Raw genomic sequence first — 12,690 nt, forward strand, 5'->3', positions numbered from 1 at the left:
TTGCATGTAGCCAGGTTCTGAACTGGGATGGTGCAGTGAGCTAAAAAAATGGTGCTGGATCAAGCCCTGATCTTTTGACTGGGTATGAGTGTTCTGCTTAATTCAGATGCTCTGTCCATCACCACCCCCTTTTCTGAATCGTTTTGGCCACCACAAGCGTGGAAGGGTATGCTCAGATGTGAGTCCCTTGCTCACTGCACCATCAGGATTCAAGCAAGCCGGGCCGAAGACGGCTGTAATGTCAGAAACCGGTCCCCGGAAGCTTGTTTCCTTTCCAGTAAAGAATTGGCTTGGTAGTTTGGTCTGCCCTGTTCCCATGATGCACTGGGCCAGGGACAGACTAGTTTGCATGTAGCCAGGTTCTGAACTGGGATGGTGCAGTGAGCTAAAAAACGGTGATGGATCAAGCCCTGATCTTTTGACTGGGTATGAGTGTTCTGCTTAATTCAGATGCTCTGTCCATCACCACCCCCTTTTCTGAATCGTTTTGGCCACCACAAGCGTGGAAGGGTATGCTCAGATGTGAGTCCCTTGCTCACTGCACCATCAGGATTCAAGCAAGCCGGGCCGAAGACGGCTGTAATGCCAGAAACCGGTCCCCGGAAGCTTGTTTCCTTTCCAGTAAAGAATTGGCTTGGTAGTTTGGTCTGCCCTGTTCCCATGATGCACTGGGCCAGGGACAGACTAATTTGCATGTAGCCAGGTTCTGAACTGGGATGGTGCAGTGAGCTAGAAAACGGTGATGGATCAAGCCCTGATCTTTTGACTGGGTATGAGTGTTCTGCTTAATTCAGATGCTCTGTCCATCACCACCCCCTTTTCTGAATCGTTTTGGCCACCACAAGCGTGGAAGGGTATGCTCAGATGTGAGTCCCTTGCTCACTGCACCATCAGGATTCAAGCAAGCCGGGCCGAAGATGGCTGTAATGCCAGAAACCGGTCCCTGGAAGCTTGTTTCCTTTCCAGTAAAGAATTGGCTTGGTAGTTTGGTCTGTCCTGTTCCCATGATGCACTGGGCCAGGGACAGACTAATTTGCATGTAGCCAGGTTCTGAACTGGGATGGTGCAGTGAGCTAAAAAACGGTGATGGATCAAGCCCTGATCTTTTGACTGGGTATGAGTGTTCTGCTTAATTCAGATGCTCTGTCCATCACCACCCCCTTTTCTGAATCGTTTTGGCCACCACAAGCGTGGAAGGGTATGCTCAGATGTGAGTCCCTTGCTCACTGCACCATCAGGATTCAAGCAAGCCGGGCCGAAGACGGCTGTAATGCCAGAAACCGGTCCCCGGAAGCTTGTTTCCTTTCCAGTAAAGAATTGGCTTGGTAGTTTGGTCTGCCCTGTTCCCATGATGCACTGGGCCAGGGACAGACTAATTTGCATGTAGCCAGGTTCTGAACTGGGATGGTGCAGTAAACTAAAAAACGGTGATGGATCAAGCCCTGATATTTTGACTGGGTATGAGTGTTCTGCTTAATTCAGATGCTCTGTCCATCACCACCCCCTTTTCTGAATCGTTTTGGCCACCACAAGCGTGGAAGGGTATGCTCAGATGTGAGTCCCTTGCTCACTGCACCATCAGGATTCAAGCAAGCCGGGCCGAAGACGGCTGTAATGCCAGAAACCGGTCCCCGGAAGCTTGTTTCCTTTCCAGTAAAGAATTGGCTTGGTAGTTTGGTCTGCCCTGTTCCCATGATGCACTGGGCCAGGGACAGACTAATTTGCATGTAGCCAGGTTCTGAACTGGGATGGTGCAATGAGCTAAAAAAAGGGTGATGGATCAAGCCCTGATCTTTTGACTGGGTATGAGTGTTCTGCTTAATTCAGATGCTCTGTCCATCACCACCCCCTTTTCTGAATCGTTTTGGCCACCACAAGCGTGGAAGGGTATGCTCAGATGTGAATCCCTTGCTCACTGCACCATCAGGATTCAAGCAAGCCGGGCCGAAGACTGCTGTAATGCCAGAAACCGGTCCCCGGAAGCTTGTTTCCTTTCCAGTAAAGAATTGGCTTGGTAGTTTGGTCTGCCCTGTTCCCATGATGCACTGGGCCAGGGACAGACTAATTTGCATGTAGCCAGGTTCTGAACTGGGATGGTGCAGTGAGCTAAAAAACGGTGATGGATCAAGCCCTGATCTTTTGACTGGGTATGAGTGTTCTGCTTAATTCAGATGCTCTGTCCATCACCACCCCCTTTTCTGAATCTTTTTGGCCACCACAAGCGTGGAAGGGTATGCTCAGATGTGAGTCCCTTGCTCACTGCACCATCAGGATTCAAGCAAGCCGGGCCGAAGACGGCTGTAATGCCAGAAACCGGTCCCCGGAAGCTTGTTTCCTTTCCAGTAAAGAATTGGCTTGGTAGTTTGGTCTGCCCTGTTCCCATGATGCACTGGGCCAGGGACAGACTAATTTGCATGTAGCCAGGTTCTGAACTGGGATGGTGCAGTGAGCTAAAAAACGGTGATGGATCAAGCCCTGATCTTTTGACTGGGTATGAGTGTTCTGCTTAATTCAGATGCTCTGTCCATCACCACCCCCTTTTCTGAATCGTTTTGGCCACCACAAGCGTGGAAGGGTATGCTCAGATGTGAGTCCCTTGCTCACTGCACCATCAGGATTCAAGCAAGCCGGGCCGAAGACGGCTGTAATGCCAGAAACCGGTCCCCGGAAGCTTGTTTCCTTTCCAGTAAAGAATTGGCTTGGTAGTTTGGTCTGCCCTGTTCCCATGATGCACTGGGCCAGGGACAGACTAATTTGCATGTAGCCAGGTTCTGAACTGGGATGGTGCAATGAGCTAAAAAAAGGGTGATGGATCAAGCCCTGATCTTTTGACTGGGTATGAGTGTTCTGCTTAATTCAGATGCTCTGTCCATCACCACCCCCTTTTCTGAATCGTTTTGGCCACCACAAGCGTGGAAGGGTATGCTCAGATGTGAATCCCTTGCTCACTGCACCATCAGGATTCAAGCAAGCCGGGCCGAAGACTGCTGTAATGCCAGAAACCGGTCCCCGGAAGCTTGTTTCCTTTCCAGTAAAGAATTGGCTTGGTAGTTTGGTCTGCCCTGTTCCCATGATGCACTGGGCCAGGGACAGACTAATTTGCATGTAGCCAGGTTCTGAACTGGGATGGTGCAGTGAGCTAAAAAACGGTGATGGATCAAGCCCTGATCTTTTGACTGGGTATGAGTGTTCTGCTTAATTCAGATGCTCTGTCCATCACCACCCCCTTTTCTGAATCTTTTTGGCCACCACAAGCGTGGAAGGGTATGCTCAGATGTGAGTCCCTTGCTCACTGCACCATCAGGATTCAAGCAAGCCGGGCCGAAGACGGCTGTAATGCCAGAAACCGGTCCCCAGAAGCTTGTTTCCTTTCCAGTAAAGAATTGGCTTGGTAGTTTGGTCAGCCCTGTTCCCATGATGCACTGGGCCAGGGACAGACTAATTTGCATGTAGCCAGGTTCTGAACTGGGATGGTGCAGTGAGCTAAAAAACGGTGATGGATCAAGCCCTGATCTTTTGACTGGGTATGAGTGTTCTGCTTAATTCAGATGCTCTGTCCATCACCACCCCCTTTTCTGAATCGTTTTGGCCACCACAAGCGTGGAAGGGTATGCTCAGATGTGAGTCCCTTGCTCACTGCACCATCAGGATTCAAGCAAGCCGGGCCGAAGACGGCTGTAATGCCAGAAACCGGTCCCCGGAAGCTTGTTTCCTTTCCAGTAAAGAATTGGCTTGGTAGTTTGGTCTGCCCTGTTCCCATGATGCACTGGGCCAGGGACAGACTAATTTGCATGAAGCCAGGTTCTGAACTGGGATGGTGCAGTGAGCTAAAAAAACGGTGATGGATCAAGCCCTGATCTTTTGACTGGGTATGAGTGTTCTGCTTAATTCAGATGCTCTGTCCATCACCACCCCCTTTTCTGAATCGTTTTGGCCACCACAAGCGTGGAAGGGTATGCTCAGATGTGAGTCCCTTGCTCACTGCACCATCAGGATTCAAGCAAGCCGGGCCGAAGACGCTGTAATGCCAGAAACCGGTCCCCGGAAGCTTGTTTCCTTTCCAGTAAAGAATTGGCTTGGTAGTTTGGTCTGCCCTGTTCCCATGATGCACTGGGCCAGGGACAGACTAATTTGCATGTAGCCAGGTTCTGAACTGGGATGGTGCAGTGAGCTAAAAAAATGGTGCTGGATCAAGCCCTGATCTTTTGACTGGGTATGAGTGTTCTGCTTAATTCAGATGCTCTGTCCATCACCACCCCCTTTTCTGAATCGTTTTGGCCACCACAAGCGTGGAAGGGTATGCTCAGATGTGAGTCCCTTGCTCACTGCACCATCAGGATTCAAGCAAGCCGGGCCGAAGACGGCTGTAATGTCAGAAACCGGTCCCCGGAAGCTTGTTTCCTTTCCAGTAAAGAATTGGCTTGGTAGTTTGGTCTGCCCTGTTCCCATGATGCACTGGGCCAGGGACAGACTAGTTTGCATGTAGCCAGGTTCTGAACTGGGATGGTGCAGTGAGCTAAAAAACGGTGATGGATCAAGCCCTGATCTTTTGACTGGGTATGAGTGTTCTGCTTAATTCAGATGCTCTGTCCATCACCACCCCCTTTTCTGAATCGTTTTGGCCACCACAAGCGTGGAAGGGTATGCTCAGATGTGAGTCCCTTGCTCACTGCACCATCAGGATTCAAGCAAGCCGGGCCGAAGACGGCTGTAATGCCAGAAACCGGTCCCCGGAAGCTTGTTTCCTTTCCAGTAAAGAATTGGCTTGGTAGTTTGGTCTGCCCTGTTCCCATGATGCACTGGGCCAGGGACAGACTAATTTGCATGTAGCCAGGTTCTGAACTGGGATGGTGCAGTGAGCTAAAAAACGGTGATGGATCAAGCCCTGATCTTTTGACTGGGTATGAGTGTTCTGCTTAATTCAGATGCTCTGTCCATCACCACCCCCTTTTCTGAATCGTTTTGGCCACCACAAGCGTGGAAGGGTATGCTCAGATGTGAGTCCCTTGCTCACTGCACCATCAGGATTCAAGCAAGCCGGGCCGAAGATGGCTGTAATGCCAGAAACCGGTCCCCGGAAGCTTGTTTCCTTTCCAGTAAAGAATTGGCTTGGTAGTTTGGTCTGCCCTGTTCCCATGATGCACTGGGCCAGGGACAGACTAATTTGCATGTAGCCAGGTTCTGAACTGGGATGGTGCAGTGAGCTAAAAAACGGTGATGGATCAAGCCCTGATCTTTTGACTGGGTATGAGTGTTCTGCTTAATTCAGATGCTCTGTCCATCACCACCCCCTTTTCTGAATCGTTTTGGCCACCACAAGCGTGGAAGGGTATGCTCAGATGTGAGTCCCTTGCTCACTGCACCATCAGGATTCAAGCAAGCCGGGCCGAAGACGGCTGTAATGCCAGAAACCGGTCCCCGGAAGCTTGTTTCCTTTCCAGTAAAGAATTGGCTTGGTAGTTTGGTCTGCCCTGTTCCCATGATGCACTGGGCCAGGGACAGACTAATTTGCATGTAGCCAGGTTCTGAACTGGGATGGTGCAATGAGCTAAAAAAAGGGTGATGGATCAAGCCCTGATCTTTTGACTGGGTATGAGTGTTCTGCTTAATTCAGATGCTCTGTCCATCACCACCCCCTTTTCTGAATCGTTTTGGCCACCACAAGCGTGGAAGGGTATGCTCAGATGTGAATCCCTTGATCACTGCACCATCAGGATTCAAGCAAGCCGGGCCGAAGACGGCTGTAATGCCAGAAACCGGTCCCCGGAAGCTTGTTTCCTTTCCAGTAAAGAATTGGCTTGGTAGTTTGGTCTGCCCTGTTCCCATGATGCACTGGGCCAGGGACAGACTAATTTGCATGTAGCCAGGTTCTGAACTGGGATGGTGCAGTGAGCTAAAAAACGGTGATGGATCAAGCCCTGATCTTTTGACTGGGTATGAGTGTTCTGCTTAATTCAGATGCTCTGTCCATCACCACCCCCTTTTCTGAATCTTTTTGGCCACCACAAGCGTGGAAGGGTATGCTCAGATGTGAGTCCCTTGCTCACTGCACCATCAGGATTCAAGCAAGCCGGGCCGAAGACGGCTGTAATGCCAGAAACTGGTCCCCAGAAGCTTGTTTCCTTTCCAGTAAAGAATTGGCTTGGTAGTTTGGTCAGCCCTGTTCCCATGATGCACTGGGCCAGGGACAGACTAATTTGCATGTAGCCAGGTTCTGAACTGGGATGGTGCAGTGAGCTAAAAAACGGTGATGGATCAAGCCCTGATCTTTTGACTGGGTATGAGTGTTCTGCTTAATTCAGATGCTCTGTCCATCACCACCCCCTTTTCTGAATCGTTTTGGCCACCACAAGCGTGGAAGGGTATGCTCAGATGTGAGTCCCTTGCTCACTGCACCATCAGGATTCAAGCAAGCCGGGCCGAAGACGGCTGTAATGCCAGAAACCGGTCCCCGGAAGCTTGTTTCCTTTCCAGTAAAGAATTGGCTTGGTAGTTTGGTCTGCCCTGTTCCCATGATGCACTGGGCCAGGGACAGACTAATTTGCATGAAGCCAGGTTCTGAACTGGGATGGTGCAGTGAGCTAAAAAAAACGGTGATGGATCAAGCCCTGATCTTTTGACTGGGTATGAGTGTTCTGCTTAATTCAGATGCTCTGTCCATCACCACCCCCTTTTCTGAATCGTTTTGGCCACCACAAGCGTGGAAGGGTATGCTCAGATGTGAGTCCCTTGCTCACTGCACCATCAGGATTCAAGCAAGCCGGGCCGAAGACGGCTGTAATGCCAGAAACCGGTCCCCGGAAGCTTGTTTCCATTCCAGTAAAGAATTGGCTTGGTAGTTTGGTCTGCCCTGTTCCCATGATGCACTGGGCCAGGGACAGACTAATTTGCATGTAGCCAGGTTCTGAACTGGGATGGTGCAGTGAGCTAAAAAAACGGTGATGGATCAAGCCCTGATCTTTTGACTGGGTATGAGTGTTCTGCTTAATTCAGATGCTCTGTCCATCACCACCCCCTTTTCTGAATCGTTTTGGCCACCACAAGCGTGGAAGGGTATGCTCAGATGTGAGTCCCTTGCTCACTGCACCATCAGGATTCAAGCAAGCCGGGCCGAAGACGGCTGTAATGTCAGAAACCGGTCCCCGGAAGCTTGTTTCCTTTCCAGTAAAGAATTGGCTTGGTAGTTTGGTCTGCCCTGTTCCCATGATGCACTGGGCCAGGGACAGACTAGTTTGCATGTAGCCAGGTTCTGAACTGGGATGGTGCAGTGAGCTAAAAAACGGTGATGGATCAAGCCCTGATCTTTTGACTGGGTATGAGTGTTCTGCTTAATTCAGATGCTCTCTCCATCACCACCCCCTTTTCTGAATCGTTTTGGCCACCACAAGCGTGGAAGGGTATGCTCAGATGTGAGTCCCTTGCTCACTGCACCATTAGGATTCAAGCAAGCCGGGCCGAAGACGGCTGTAATGCCAGAAACCGGTCCCCGGAAGCTTGTTTCCTTTCCAGTAAAGAATTGGCTTGGTAGTTTGGTCTGCCCTGTTCCCATGAAGCACTGGGCCAGGGACAGACTCATTTGCATGTAGCCAGGTTCTGAACTGGGATGGGGCTGTGAGCTAAAAAACGGTGATGGATCAAGCCCTGATCTTTTGACTGGGTATGAGTGTTCTGCTTAATTCAGATGCTCTGTCCATCACCACCCCCTTTTCTGAATCGTTTTGGCCACCACAAGCGTGGAAGGGTATGCTCAGATGTGAGTCCCTTGCTCACTGCACCATCAGGATTCAAGCAAGCCAGGCCGAAGACGGCTGTAATGCCAGAAACCGGTCCCCGGAAGCTTGTTTCCTTTCCAGTAAAGAATTGGCTTGGTAGTTTGGTCTGCCCTGTTCCCATGATGCACTGGGCCAGGGACAGACTAATTTGCATGTAGCCAGGTTCTGAACTGGGATGGTGCAGTGAGCTAGAAAACGGTGATGGATCAAGCCCTGATCTTTTGACTGGGTATGAGTGTTCTGCTTAATTCAGATGCTCTGTCCATCACCACCCCCTTTTCTGAATCGCTTTGGCCACCACAAGCGTGGAAGGGTATGCTCAGATGTGAGTCCCTTGCTCACTGCACCATCAGGATTCAAGCAAGCCGGGCCGAAGATGGCTGTAATGCCAGAAACCGGTCCCTGGAAGCTTGTTTCCTTTCCAGTAAAGAATTGGCTTGGTAGTTTGGTCTGTCCTGTTCCCATGATGCACTGGGCCAGGGACAGACTAATTTGCATGTAGCCAGGTTCTGAACTGGGATGGTGCAGTGAGCTAAAAAACGGTGATGGATCAAGCCCTGATCTTTTGACTGGGTATGAGTGTTCTGCTTAATTCAGATGCTCTGTCCATCACCACCCCCTTTTCTGAATCGTTTTGGCCACCACAAGCGTGGAAGGGTATGCTCAGATGTGAGTCCCTTGCTCACTGCACCATCAGGATTCAAGCAAGCCGGGCCGAAGACGGCTGTAATGCCAGAAACCGGTCCCCGGAAGCTTGTTTCCTTTCCAGTAAAGAATTGGCTTGGTAGTTTGGTCTGCCCTGTTCCCATGATGCACTGGGCCAGGGACAGACTAATTTGCATGTAGCCAGGTTCTGAACTGGGATGGTGCAGTAAACTAAAAAACGGTGATGGATCAAGCCCTGATATTTTGACTGGGTATGAGTGTTCTGCTTAATTCAGATGCTCTGTCCATCACCACCCCCTTTTCTGAATCGTTTTGGCCACCACAAGCGTGGAAGGGTATGCTCAGATGTGAGTCCCTTGCTCACTGCACCATCAGGATTCAAGCAAGCCGGGCCGAAGACGGCTGTAATGCCAGAAACCGGTCCCCGGAAGCTTGTTTCCTTTCCAGTAAAGAATTGGCTTGGTAGTTTGGTCTGCCCTGTTCCCATGATGCACTGGGCCAGGGACAGACTAATTTGCATGTAGCCAGGTTCTGAACTGGGATGGTGCAGTGAGCTAAAAAACGGTGATGGATCAAGCCCTGATCTTTTGACTGGGTATGAGTGTTCTGCTTAATTCAGATGCTCTGTCCATCACCACCCCCTTTTCTGAATCGTTTTGGCCACCACAAGCGTGGAAGGGTATGCTCAGATGTGAATCCCTTGCTCACTGCACCATCAGGATTCAAGCAAGCCGGGCCGAAGACGGCTGTAATGCCAGAAACCGGTCCCCGGAAGCTTGTTTCCTTTCCAGTAAAGAATTGGCTTGGTAGTTTGGTCTGCCCTGTTCCCATGATGCACTGGGCCAGGGACAGACTAATTTGCATGTAGCCAGGTTCTGAACTGGGATGGTGCAATGAGCTAAAAAAAGGGTGATGGATCAAGCCCTGATCTTTTGACTGGGTATGAGTGTTCTGCTTAATTCAGATGCTCTGTCCATCACCACCCCCTTTTCTGAATCGTTTTGGCCACCACAAGCGTGGAAGGGTATGCTCAGATGTGAATCCCTTGCTCACTGCACCATCAGGATTCAAGCAAGCCGGGCCGAAGACGGCTGTAATGCCAGAAACCGGTCCCCGGAAGCTTGTTTCCTTTCCAGTAAAGAATTGGCTTGGTAGTTTGGTCTGCCCTGTTCCCATGATGCACTGGGCCAGGGACAGACTAATTTGCATGTAGCCAGGTTCTGAACTGGGATGGTGCAGTGAGCTAAAAAACGGTGATGGATCAAGCCCTGATCTTTTGACTGGGTATGAGTGTTCTGCTTAATTCAGATGCTCTGTCCATCACCACCCCCTTTTCTGAATCTTTTTGGCCACCACAAGCGTGGAAGGGTATGCTCAGATGTGAGTCCCTTGCTCACTGCACCATCAGGATTCAAGCAAGCCGGGCCGAAGACGGCTGTAATGCCAGAAACCGGTCCCCAGAAGCTTGTTTCCTTTCCAGTAAAGAATTGGCTTGGTAGTTTGGTCAGCCCTGTTCCCATGATGCACTGGGCCAGGGACAGACTAATTTGCATGTAGCCAGGTTCTGAACTGGGATGGTGCAGTGAGCTAAAAAACGGTGATGGATCAAGCCCTGATCTTTTGACTGGGTATGAGTGTTCTGCTTAATTCAGATGCTCTGTCCATCACCACCCCCTTTTCTGAATCGTTTTGGCCACCACAAGCGTGGAAGGGTATGCTCAGATGTGAGTCCCTTGCTCACTGCACCATCAGGATTCAAGCAAGCCGGGCCGAAGACGGCTGTAATGCCAGAAACCGGTCCCCGGAAGCTTGTTTCCTTTCCAGTAAAGAATTGGCTTGGTAGTTTGGTCTGCCCTGTTCCCATGATGCACTGGGCCAGGGACAGACTAATTTGCATGAAGCCAGGTTCTGAACTGGGATGGTGCAGTGAGCTAAAAAAACGGTGATGGATCAAGCCCTGATCTTTTGACTGGGTATGAGTGTTCTGCTTAATTCAGATGCTCTGTCCATCACCACCCCCTTTTCTGAATCGTTTTGGCCACCACAAGCGTGGAAGGGTATGCTCAGATGTGAGTCCCTTGCTCACTGCACCATCAGGATTCAAGCAAGCCGGGCCGAAGACGGCTGTAATGCCAGAAACCGGTCCCCGGAAGCTTGTTTCCATTCCAGTAAAGAATTGGCTTGGTAGTTTGGTCTGCCCTGTTCCCATGATGCACTGGGCCAGGGACAGACTAATTTGCATGTAGCCAGGTTCTGAACTGGGATGGTGCAGTGAGCTAAAAAAACGGTGATGGATCAAGCCCTGATCTTTTGACTGGGTATGAGTGTTCTGCTTAATTCAGATGCTCTGTCCATCACCACCCCCTTTTCTGAATCGTTTTGGCCACCACAAGCGTGGAAGGGTATGCTCAGATGTGAGTCCCTTGCTCACTGCACCATCAGGATTCAAGCAAGCCGGGCCGAAGACGGCTGTAATGTCAGAAACCGGTCCCCGGAAGCTTGTTTCCTTTCCAGTAAAGAATTGGCTTGGTAGTTTGGTCTGCCCTGTTCCCATGATGCACTGGGCCAGGGACAGACTAGTTTGCATGTAGCCAGGTTCTGAACTGGGATGGTGCAGTGAGCTAAAAAACGGTGATGGATCAAGCCCTGATCTTTTGACTGGGTATGAGTGTTCTGCTTAATTCAGATGCTCTCTCCATCACCACCCCCTTTTCTGAATCGTTTTGGCCACCACAAGCGTGGAAGGGTATGCTCAGATGTGAGTCCCTTGCTCACTGCACCATTAGGATTCAAGCAAGCCGGGCCGAAGACGGCTGTAATGCCAGAAACCGGTCCCCGGAAGCTTGTTTCCTTTCCAGTAAAGAATTGGCTTGGTAGTTTGGTCTGCCCTGTTCCCATGAAGCACTGGGCCAGGGACAGACTCATTTGCATGTAGCCAGGTTCTGAACTGGGATGGGGCTGTGAGCTAAAAAACGGTGATGGATCAAGCCCTGATCTTTTGACTGGGTATGAGTGTTCTGCTTAATTCAGATGCTCTGTCCATCACCACCCCCTTTTCTGAATCGTTTTGGCCACCACAAGCGTGGAAGGGTATGCTCAGATGTGAGTCCCTTGCTCACTGCACCATCAGGATTCAAGCAAGCCGGGCCGAAGACGGCTGTAATGCCAGAAACCGGTCCCCGGAAGCTTGTTTCCTTTCCAGTAAAGAATTGGCTTGGTAGTTTGGTCTGCCCTGTTCCCATGATGCACTGGGCCAGGGACAGACTAATTTGCATGTAGCCAGGTTCTGAACTGGGATGGTGCAGTGAGCTAGAAAACGGTGATGGATCAAGCCCTGATCTTTTGACTGGGTATGAGTGTTCTGCTTAATTCAGATGCTCTGTCCATCACCACCCCCTTTTCTGAATCGTTTTGGCCACCACAAGCGTGGAAGGGTATGCTCAGATGTGAGTCCCTTGCTCACTGCACCATCAGGATTCAAGCAAGCCGGGCCGAAGATGGCTGTAATGCCAGAAACCGGTCCCTGGAAGCTTGTTTCCTTTCCAGTAAAGAATTGGCTTGGTAGTTTGGTCTGTCCTGTTCCCATGATGCACTGGGCCAGGGACAGACTAATTTGCATGTAGCCAGGTTCTGAACTGGGATGGTGCAGTGAGCTAAAAAACGGTGATGGATCAAGCCCTGATCTTTTGACTGGGTATGAGTGTTCTGCTTAATTCAGATGCTCTGTCCATCACCACCCCCTTTTCTGAATCGTTTTGGCCACCACAAGCGTGGAAGGGTATGCTCAGATGTGAGTCCCTTGCTCACTGCACCATCAGGATTCAAGCAAGCCGGGCCGAAGACGGCTGTAATGCCAGAAACCGGTCCCCGGAAGCTTGTTTCCTTTCCAGTAAAGAATTGGCTTGGTAGTTTGGTCTGCCCTGTTCCCATGATGCACTGGGCCAGGGACAGACTAATTTGCATGTAGCCAGGTTCTGAACTGGGATGGTGCAGTAAACTAAAAAACGGTGATGGATCAAGCCCTGATATTTTGACTGGGTATGAGTGTTCTGCTTAATTCAGATGCTCTGTCCATCACCACCCCCTTTTCTGAATCGTTTTGGCCACCACAAGCGTGGAAGGGTATGCTCAGATGTGAGTCCCTTGCTCACTGCACCATCAGGATTCAAGCAAGCCGGGCCGAAGACGGCTGTAATGCCAGAAACCGGTCCCCGGAAGCTTGTTTCCTTTCCAGTAAAGAATTGGCTTGGTA

The sequence above is a fragment of the Lissotriton helveticus genome, chromosome 4_1 (assembly GCF_964261635.1).
Source record: "Lissotriton helveticus chromosome 4_1, aLisHel1.1, whole genome shotgun sequence".
In the NCBI taxonomy this organism is placed as follows: domain Eukaryota; kingdom Metazoa; phylum Chordata; class Amphibia; order Caudata; family Salamandridae; genus Lissotriton; species Lissotriton helveticus.